The 10,779-nt window shown below is 39.3% G+C and overlaps 1 long non-coding RNA gene across 1 annotated transcript in view; it reads right to left on the bottom strand.

The window, feature by feature from the left end:
* Nucleotides 1–1,515: 1,515 nt before the first annotated feature.
* The window catches only part of LOC109389713 (uncharacterized), an 11,230-nt gene continuing 1,966 nt past the window's right edge, over nt 1,516–10,779 (bottom strand). The window contains exons 2-3 of the long non-coding RNA XR_002125448.1: nt 2,244–2,294; nt 1,516–2,039 (exon numbers count right to left, since the gene is read on the bottom strand). This is a non-coding gene — a long non-coding RNA (uncharacterized LOC109389713). The remainder of the gene's footprint in view (nt 2,040–2,243; nt 2,295–10,779) is intronic.

Below are 10,779 nucleotides of genomic sequence, written 5' to 3'. Positions count from 1 at the left end.
CCCTAGACCCTCTTTGCCTAACCTACCTGTCATGGTAGATGCCAAAAGGAAAAGAAAAATACAGTTAACATTGTTTTGAAAGACCACAATGTTTTTCAAAATACAGGTATTTTCTCCTCCTGATTATATTCAATCCTTGGAACAATCCTTGATGTAGGTATTATTATCCCCTCTTTTGAATGAGTAAACTGAAATTTACAAAGGATAATTAATAGGCTCAGAACTTTACATCTGAACCGCACTGTGTGATGAAGGTAAGAGTCATTGTTAGTGAAATTAGATGACACATATAAATCTAAGTAAATAGAACTCCTTGTCTTGCAGCAATAGGTAGAGGATTCATGGGTGAGGTAAGATCCCCTCTGTCTTGATGACACAATGCACAGTATCCACGGGAGCTTATCGTACCCTCTGACACTGAAATCTTGAGAGCATTGACTGAACTCAGGCCGGCCAGGATTAGTGTCCCAGAGCTAAGGATGTGACTTGTGGCAAATTCCTTTTCTTCTTTTTAAACTAAATTTATTGGGGTGACACTGGTTAGTAAAAGTATATAGGTTTCAAGTGTCCAATTCTGTAATACATCATCTGTATATTGTATGTGTGTTCACAGGCAAGATTCAGTTCTTCCTTTTGACCCCCTTTACCATTTTCTACCATCCCCTCCTTAACTTCTTTTTGATGCGAGTTTAGATTTAAAGAAAATTTACAAGAATAATAGTAGAAAGAATTCCTCTGTACCTTCTCCCAGAAGTCTTGCAATGCTAACACATTATCATATTTGTTTTATCATTCATATACATACACACACACATTTTTTTTCTGAATCATTGGAAGATAAATTATAGACATTAGGACCATTAATAATTCAGTGTCTATTTTCTAAAAACAAGGCCATTCTGTTACATAACCATATACAGTTATAAAATCAGAAAATTAAAATTGATCTAATTTTATTATCTAACTTTCAGGTAGCATTCATATTTCTCCACTTGTGCCTATATTTTCCTTTATATAAAAAAAAAATCCTGGGTCACATGTTTCATTCAGTCTTTGTCTTTTATGACATTTCCTTTTTTTAAAGATTTTATTGGGAGATTAGGGAGGGAACAGTGTTGGGGAATCGGGGAAGGGGAACAGACAAGTTGCTATCTTTTTTTGTTCTTCAGTCTAGTTGTGGAGGACATCGCTTCACTGGCCCACGTTGGTATGATCACTGTGCTCTTCCTGGGTGAGGCAGTCACTCGCCAGCCATTGGACGGCCGCTCATGGTGTCTCACAGCAGCTCATGCTGTTGGCCGGCCGCTCACACTGGCTGCCAGCCACTCATGGTAGTTTACGACAACCCATGGCAGCCCCACCGCAGCCTACACCATCGCCGACGAGTCATGGCCAGCCCAGTTCCAGGTCAAGCTGTTGTTCACCATCTTAGCTGTAGAGGGCGCAGCATCACTGGCCCATGTGGGACCCGAACCAGCAGCCCTGCTGCTCAGAGCTCACACTCCCAAGCCAACTCTTAACCAACGAGCCACTTGGCCGGCCCTGACATTGACATTTTTGAAGAGAACAAGTCAGATGTATTTTAGAATGTCTCTCATCTTTGGGTTTTCTTATGATTAGTTTCAGGTTATGCATGTTTTACAGGGATATTCTAGAGATGGTATTGTGTTCTTCTCATGGCATGAGGCCAGAAGAAACATAAAGTGATTTGTATATTCATTTGTAATTAATAATTATCTTATAGGACAGAACTTTTGAGTCTAGGTAAATATCTTAGTTCCATCAATGTTTCACTTACTAGTGTTATCATCTATTGATGACTGTTCCCTTAATGAATACTGCGATACTTGCCAAAAGTTGATTTTTTTTTTCTGATTTCATCAATCCTTCATCATTTATTAGATGGGAGAGGAATAATCCAAAAAGAGTGTTTGCTTTTTCCCCATTTCTTTATTTGCTTGTTTATTTATATCATTCTGTATATCTGTGTAGAGTCCATGTTGCAAGTATATTAACCTTCATGAGCCTCAGTTCTTTCCCTGTAAAATAGCAATGATAATATTTACTATCTAGATTTTCTGTATAGATTAAATAAGCTACTATATGTAAAATTCTCAAAATCATAAGCATCAAATAAATAGGAGCTATTTGTATAAATAATAGTAATAATAATAATAATAATAATAATAATAATCTGACTTTTCATATAGTGAGAAGATTTAAGTGTCATTTTCTTTCAGTACCTTATGACCTTGGACAAGCCATTTAACCTCTGCTGGTCTCATTTTTCTTACCTGTAAAACAATGGAGCTTGGTCAAATAGTTGTAAATTCAATTTCAGTTCTCCTGTAAGAAACTAAGATTCAGTACCTATAAAACACTTGTATATGAATTCATTTTCTTCCAACAAATTGTCACATATTCTGTAATGGCCTTAGTAAATGGCATAGTAATCCTTCCATAATTCTTAGTGTTTTTTTCAAAATTTCAAAGGATGTGTATTTTATCTCTGAGTGAACAGTTTCTGTATTCCATGTAATCATACTATACATTTTAGTAATATTAGTTGGTCGCAACTATTTTCCAACCAGGCTGATAATTTTTGACAAAATATGAAATAACAAAAGACAGGTGGCTTGCAGCTCCAACTGTTGGGATTTACTTTCCTCTGTCAGAAATGTCGATGATTCTTCGATGAACTGTGGCCTCAGACCACCTAATGGCACTGATTTGCATATTAGACAAGGGAGGATTCAAACTTTTTTTTTTTTTTAGCTGAGCCATCCTGCTACCTATTGGCAGCTCAGCGGCTGCTCAGCTCGGGCTGGACTCGAACCACCGTTGCTCAGAGCTCAAACTCTTGAGCGAGCTCTTAANGCTGCTCAGCTCGGGCTGGACTCGAACCACCGTTGCTCAGAGCTCAAACTCTTGAGCGAGCTCTTAACCAACTGAGCCACTCGGCCGGCCCTAGGATTCAAACTTTTAAAATTTCTTTCTAAAATATATGTCTCATCATGAAGTACGACCAGTATATAGCTTGGAATTTTCTTATAGGTAGCCTTGTACAAGTCTTTGCACATTGTGGAAATGAAGAATTCATTAATTGAAAGCTAGTAAATGGATTAATCTCATTATTAAATATTTCCCATAGGAGAGATTGCCTGGCATAGTAGAAAGGGCCCTGGACTTGAAGTTTTAATATCAGGGCTTAAATCTTAGTTCTTACTAGTCCTGTGAACCAGGTCAAATTCTCTGAATTTCACTTCCTTCTTATGTCAAACTGGAATAAAATGACAACTCTCACAGAGATATTTTAAGAAGTAAATAAGTCAGTTTCAGTGAAAGCACCTATCATATGAAGGGTGCTTAATAAATGTTCAATGAATATGAAAGAAAAAAAACCCTGAGGATAAATAAAGTCCAGTATGGCCAGAACAACTATCTTTAGTTTAGCATTTTCTACTAACCCTTGAATATTTGGCAACATCTTTGACTTCCTGTCATCCCCAACACATTGAAAAAAGGCAAATATTTTTAGTTTTCTCTTTAAATCATCTCCCTGATCCTTTATCTCCAAATAAGAGAGCATCTTGAACATAAGCACAGGGGCAAGAAATATTAATTCTCAATCTTTCACAGTGCTTTATAGCTTACAAAACTCTATCTTTCATATATTATTCTCAAAATCACTCTAAAGCAATGAAAAAGCAAAATAATTAAGAGACTTGCCAAGTTTACATAACTATGGTGGCTTTAAACACAAGAGCTTCGATTCTGAATCCAATATTATCTCACTGCATACATTGACATGCTATATGAACATAGGTACAAGCACTGCAAAAGCATCACCAGCAAGGATAGCCCACTCTCTACAATCCTAAAGGAAGGAAGGCAAAGATCAAAGAAAAATGCACAACCTCCCTCCCGTTTAGAGCTCCTAAAGGGAGAAAACAATCATCACTTAAAGGTCTCCTCATTGCTCCCTCCTGGAAAAATGGGAATTGTTCAAACACCAGTCAGTAGACAAAGAGGAAGCAGCCAAGCCTTGGTATCACCATGTGATAACTGGAGTTTCTAAATTGAGATGTTTGTTATGCAGAATGATTTTTACATAAATTAATCATCAATACTCTAAATCAGGAGTTCTCAGTCTGGGTCTATTTTGCCCCCAGAGGACATGTCACAATGTCTGGAGTAACTTTTGCCAGGACTGGGTGGGAGTTGGGGAGTGCTACCAGAATTTAGTCAGCAGAAACAGGGATATTATGAAACATCTTACAACGTACAAGACAGCTCTGCAAACAAAGAATTTTCCAGTCCAAATGTCAACTGCTGAGGTTGAGAAGCTCTGCTCTAAATGTATTTCAGTTACTATGTATTCCAAGCTATATTTTCAACATCAGATCTATGCTGTTTGTAAAGAACTCCCACCGGGTCAGCCAAGTGGCATGTTGGTTAAGAGCTGGCATGGGACGCCAGCTCTGAGCAGCAGGGCCCTGGTTTGGATCCCATATGAGGGCCAGTGACACTGCCCTTTACAGCTAAGATGGTGAACAACATCTTGACCTGGAGCTGGGCTGCCATGAGTCGCCAGTGACGGCTAGGCTGCAGCCCCTGCTGCAGTGGGCTGCCATAAGCTACCGTTTATGGGCGGCAGCTGGTGTGAGCTGCCAAGAGCCGCCGTGAGTGGCTGTCCAGAGGCTGGCGACCGATCTGCCTCACCCGGGAAGAGTGCAATGATAATACCAACATGGGCCAGTGAAGCNTGAAGCAACGTCCTCCACAACTAGACTGAAGAACAAAAGGACAGCAACTTGTCTGTTCCCCTTCTGTAGATTCCCCAGCACTGTTTCCCTCCCTCAATTCCCCAATAAAATCTAAAAAAAGAGAACTCCCACCAAAATAGTCCATGGTCCAAGAGCCTCAAGCTTTGCTTAAGACAGTAGTTGTGGGTTCAATTCAGTTGACATAAAACCTAAATGTTTACATACTCTGCTCAAAGCATTAGGCTAGGCACTATTGAGAAATATGTAAAATAATTATAACATGTTTCAAAACTTTCAGGAATTTATAATTCATTAAATGTGGCAACTTCCTGGAGAACAAAAACCATGTATGCTCAGTATCAACATACTAGGTGTTTAATAAATATTTATTAAGTAAAAAAAATCTCAGTAATTTTTCAAAATCTTCCCCAATTTCCTAAAGTCCCACACCCAACTTCACCTCCTCTTTTTGTTTGAGGACTTGCTTTCTACTTGATAGAGAAATTTGAGGTCATCTGTATAAATTAACTTAGGCTCTGCCTCCACTCACTGACATTTTGTACTTTTATTCCCTCCCTCTTTCAAGTCTCGGAGAATGAGGTTTTCTTTTATGCCATCCAAGGCCAACTCTTCTATTCCATTTGTTTCCTTAGCCTTCCTTTCCCATTCCATCATGTTCAAGATGTGACTTGATCAATAAACTAATGCCTAATTTATGTAAAGGACATGATTCAGTGGTCATAAAATAGTAAGTCTTCAATGAATGTAGCTCTTGTATTCCCCCTTCAGTTCCAGTCTCTGGCATCCTGCAACATAGCATCCTTTTAACCTATATCCATGTTTTTTTTTTCTTCTTGTGTGAGTCTACTTCTTTCTGCTTCTACCTTTTAATTTCCCATTCACTTAACACCCTGAAATCTGATTCTGCCTGTACAATTCACTGAAATTGCTCTTAAAGGTGATGATCTCCACATTGCAAAATTTCAATAACCAGTGATTATTAAACTCTTTGAAGCATATGCCCTTTTCTACAAACATGATCATATATACCCAGACACAAAAACTTTTCATAATATTTTCAAAGGATTGACTGACATCCATTGAATCCCCAGTTTAAAAGCACTGCAGTTAACAGAATTTAGTCCTCACTGGAGAACGCTACTGCATTTAACACTGTTTTATCTTCAATGGATGCCTGCAGCCAGGGAGAAAGACACATTCTGCCATTATTTCTTGAGCACATATTCCACACCAGATGTTGTATAGGATACACACAGTGGTAATAGAACAAGCTCTCTATCCTCTGGAAACTCCCATTAAATATTGTTTGAGAAAGGAATGCGTAACTTTGAGATTTCAAACCTGGATGTCTGGGAATATGGCAATGGCACTCATTAAAAAGGGGAACCAAGAGAGGCATCTATGTTCATCACTGAACCCCAACACCACTGAACCCCAACACCACTGGAAAAGAGAATCAAAATAAAGGACTGATACAGGAACTCAAGCACTAAGTTTGGCCTTGGATTTGGTGTTATTAAGAATAAATAAGAAAGGCATCCAGGTGCAGAAATGGGTGAGTGGCAGGGTAGATTTTGATCTTCTGAGGTGAATCTGAGGCTCAAAACAATTTGAATCAGGTCTCAAATTAGGTACAACTTTAACATGGTTTTTTTTTTCTTTAGATAACCTCCCAGAAAGAAATAAAAAAATTCAGTATTTGAATAAGAAATTCAAAATGTAAGCAGTTATAGGATTGTGGATAAAGTCATAGCCATTGGAGTCAGACAGATGTGATAGACCTAAACCTAGACCCATAACATGATATGTCTGTGACCTTGAGCAAATATGTAATTTCACTAAGTGTTAATTTCCTCAGCTGCAAAATGGGGATAATAATAATAACTAATGTATCATGTTGAGAATATTTAGTGAAATAGTTCATACAAGAGACTTAGAGGTACAATATATAGAGCATACTAAAGAATGATTGAATTATTACATCATTATTATTTTTACTATTATAATTTTAATTTTAATTTTTTTTAAAGATTTTTATTGGGGAATTGGGGGAGGGAACAGCATTGGGGAATCAAGGAAGGGGAACAGACAAGTTGCTGTCCTTTTTGTTCTTTGGTCTAGTTGTGGAGGACATCACTTCACTGGCCCATGTTGGTATTGTTATCACTGCGCTCTTTCCAGCTGAGGCAGATCGGTTGCTGGCCATTGGACAGCTGCTCACGGCAGCTCACACTGGCTGCCGGCCACTCACAGTAGCTCATGGCAGCCCACCACAACCCCACTGCAGCCTACGCTGTCGCCGGTGACCCACGGCAGCCCAGCTCCAGGTCGAGCTGCTGTTCACCATCTCAGCTGCAGAGGGTGCAACATCACTGCCCCATGTGGGATCCGAACCGGCGGCCCTGCTGTTCAGAGCTCATGTTACCAGGCCAACCTTCAACCAGTGAGCCACTCGGTGGGCCCAGAATTTTAATTTAGTTTAATGGCCATTTATAAAGTGTTAAAGCAGGAAGCCAAATATGAAAAATTCTCCAAAAATAAATATTTTTTTATTGTTTAACTTCAAACTCAAGCAAACGAGCCAAAAAAATTTCATATTTTATAAACTATAACTTCCTGGCACAATTTCCTTGAATGTTCTGTACTTTAATCTATATATAGGATGGTGGCAATTTATGTCCTGATTTATGTCCTAAGGCTCTCAGAGTTCCTCAGTTATTAAAAAAATTAATAAAAACAACTGAGTCATTAATTAATTCATTTGTTCATTCAATACACATTGAATGCTTTCTATATGCCAGGCATTGTGATAGGTATTGGAAATACAGAATAGAAAAGACTGTGTCTTCACAGAGCTTACAGCCTAGGAAAGACTCCAAAAAATGTGTAATTACTAATATGTAATTGCAAACTTTAATAAGTATCATGTATAAAAAGTACAGCAAGTTATAAAATCCTGTAGTAAAGAAAGCCTTCCTGGAGAGGTGATATTTGAGCCGTGATCTAAAGAGTCATTGAATGATAGAGGTGAAGAGTTTCCCAAGCAGAAGGAAACAGTATATGTTAAGACTCTGCACAAGGAGGGTGCAGTGTAATTTAGAGAAGGAAAAAGGAGAGAAAATCAATTTCTACAACTTGGCAGATGTGGCAGCAATAGCGGAGCACCACTTAGATCTCCATGCAGAAGAGCTTTCTCTGAGAAGCCTGGTTGATTGGCAGCCTCCAGTCAACACACTTTTGATCCAGTACGGTGTTCATGTTGAGGCAAGGCTTTTGCCAGGCTTCTCCCAACCAATGACTAAGTACAACAGGGGTACTAGAGCCAGGTTGTTACCACCTAACATGAGATACCTCTTACAAGCAACATTCGCGTAGAGACTTCCCATCAGCCTGGCCAACATTATCTCAAAATTACACTATAGTCCGAAGCTCTTCCTATTTACCCCCCTTCCGTCCCTTTCTCCTCTCATCACTTTCAGATATCTGCATAGTGACCTGGAGGCACTCTGCCTACTTCTAATCTCTTCCGCTTTATCATCCACACATTTAAGTTCGATCCACAATGTACCATTTTCATCTTACAAATTGCTACGTCAGGGTTCATCTGACTTCAGATTGGTGGCTGACATAATCCAGTTCTTACTGGGTAGTTCTAGGAGCATGTTCTTTTGATGCACCATGAGCAAGCCTTCTACTAGGACCCAGTAACACGTAAGGAACTATTTATCGAAAGGATCTGTTTCTCCATTGCAGATGGCAGGGCCTTGCTGCGGAATCTCAGGGCTCTATGCTGTAAAATCTCCTCAGCTAAATATCTGAGTTCATCACTTATAAGTTCTACTTTCCACCCAACAGAATAAAATTCATCAAGTTCTCTGCCACTTTTCACAAGAATCGCCCTTCCTCCTCTTTCTAATAACGTGTTCCTCATTTCCATCTGAGGCCTTACTAGAAGAAAGTTTAACATTTATATTTCTGCTAATAAGCTCTCTCTTCAAAGCAGCAGAGGGTTTTTTTTTATATTAAGTACTTCAAAACGCTTCCATCTTCTACCCAATACCAGCTCCAAAGCTGCTTTACATTTTTAGGTATTTGTTACAGCAGTACTCTACTTCCCAGTACCAAAATCCACATTGATTTCCTAGGGCTACCGTAAAAAAGGTACCAAAAAAAAAAAAAAAAGGTGGATGGCTGAAAATAACAGAAATGTATTGCTTCACAGTTCTGTAGACTAGAAGTCTGAAACCAAGGCATTAGCAGGGCCATGTTCTCTCCGTTGGTTCTAAGGGAGAATCCTTGCTCGACTCTTCTAACTTCTGGTGTGTGCTAACAATCTGTGGCATTCCTTGGCTTATAGATGCATCACTCCAGTCACATGTCTCTCTTCTCCTTGCATGTCTTCACATTGTCTACCTCTGTGAGTGTCTGTTTCTGTGTCCAAATATCAGCTTTTTGTAAGGACACCAGCCATATTGCATTAAGGCTCACCCTAATGAGTTCATTTTCACTTGATTACTTCTGTAAAGACCCTATTTCCAAATAAGATCACATTGTGAAGTACTGGGGTTTAGAACTTCAACATACTTTTTTTTTTTTTTTTGGTGGGAGGAACAACTCAATTCATAACACCAGGTAGATATTAGGTATTTGTGCTACAAATAATGCCCAGGCTTCTTTGGACATGCAAACCCCTTCCTTGCAAGACCACTCAGCATTCTAAAGTCCACAAGTTGAAAATTACTAAAGTTAGTCCAATCTCCCTAATTTCATAAATGGAGACAATGAGGTCAAAAATCAAACCCATATATTTTGACTTAAAGTCAAGCTCAATTGTATCAAATGACTCTATTCAACTCCCCACCTATACTACTTAAACAGAAGAGATTACAAACAAGCCTGTTTTTCAAGTAATTAGAATACTTAAATAGCCGCCTACCATTTCTCTGAGCTTTAAAAATCTTTGATTGGCTATAAATACTTTTAAACATCTAAATGGAAAAATAATACTTTAGAATTATATCAGCCACCTTAGGCTAAATTATTATTCAGTAATAGAAGGCCCCAAAATCTTATTGGCTTGCAATGACAAAGAAGTACCCTTCACTCACATTGCTTGTCCATCATGAGTCACCTCTGGCTCTGTTCACTTTATCTTCATACAATTACTCAGGCTAATGAGCAGGCCCTTTCTAGGACATACAGCAAGAAAAAGAAGACCCAGGCACATAGAATCTTCCTAAGATTGAGGCTAGACCAGGAAAAAGAGAAACCACTCTACCCTTCCTCCACCAGCCTCACATACACCAAATAACAAGCAACAACAATATACAACTGAGTAAGGTGAAAAGCTTGACTAAAGAACCCCACTTTGTGGCACATGTCACAAGAAAAGATGACAAATTAGGATAAAGTATGCACATTAAGAAAAACCCTCTAGCACCACAACTCTCATCCTAAGCACAAGGCATTTTTAAAGGAAAGGCTGGGGTTTTCTTAAGGTTACCATAGTAACAACAAAACCCAAGCCCCACTCAACTCTTAACTAGATTTTCTCAAACTCCCACATTATTGAACTGACAAGATGTGTGCCAGTTTCCAGGAGCAAATAGTATTTACTCAGGTCTCTATTATTTTGCATGAGATATCTGATATTTAATTTAAAAATTACAAAGACACAGGCCGGCCGAGTGTCATGCTGGTTAAGAGTTGGCTTGGGACACCAGTTCTGAGCAGCAGGGCTCTGGTTCAGATCCCACATGAGGGCCAGTGATGCTGCACCCTCTACAGCTAAGATGGTGAACAACAGCTCAACCTGGAGCTGGGCTGCCATGAGTCACCAGCGACAGTGTAGGCTGCAGTGGGGCTGGCCGGCAGCTGGAGTGCACTTTCATGAGCTGCCATGAGCTGCTGTGAGAAGGCATCCAGTGGCCAGTGACCAATCTGCCTCAGCAGGGAAGAGCGCAATGATAATACCAACATGGGCCAGTGAAGC

The sequence above is a fragment of the Hipposideros armiger genome, unplaced genomic scaffold (genome assembly GCF_001890085.2).
Source record: "Hipposideros armiger isolate ML-2016 unplaced genomic scaffold, ASM189008v1 scaffold_240, whole genome shotgun sequence".
NCBI classification, from domain to species: domain Eukaryota; kingdom Metazoa; phylum Chordata; class Mammalia; order Chiroptera; family Hipposideridae; genus Hipposideros; species Hipposideros armiger.
The sequence above is the reverse complement of the archived record's forward strand: the minus strand, read 5'-3'. Positions and strand labels throughout refer to the sequence as shown.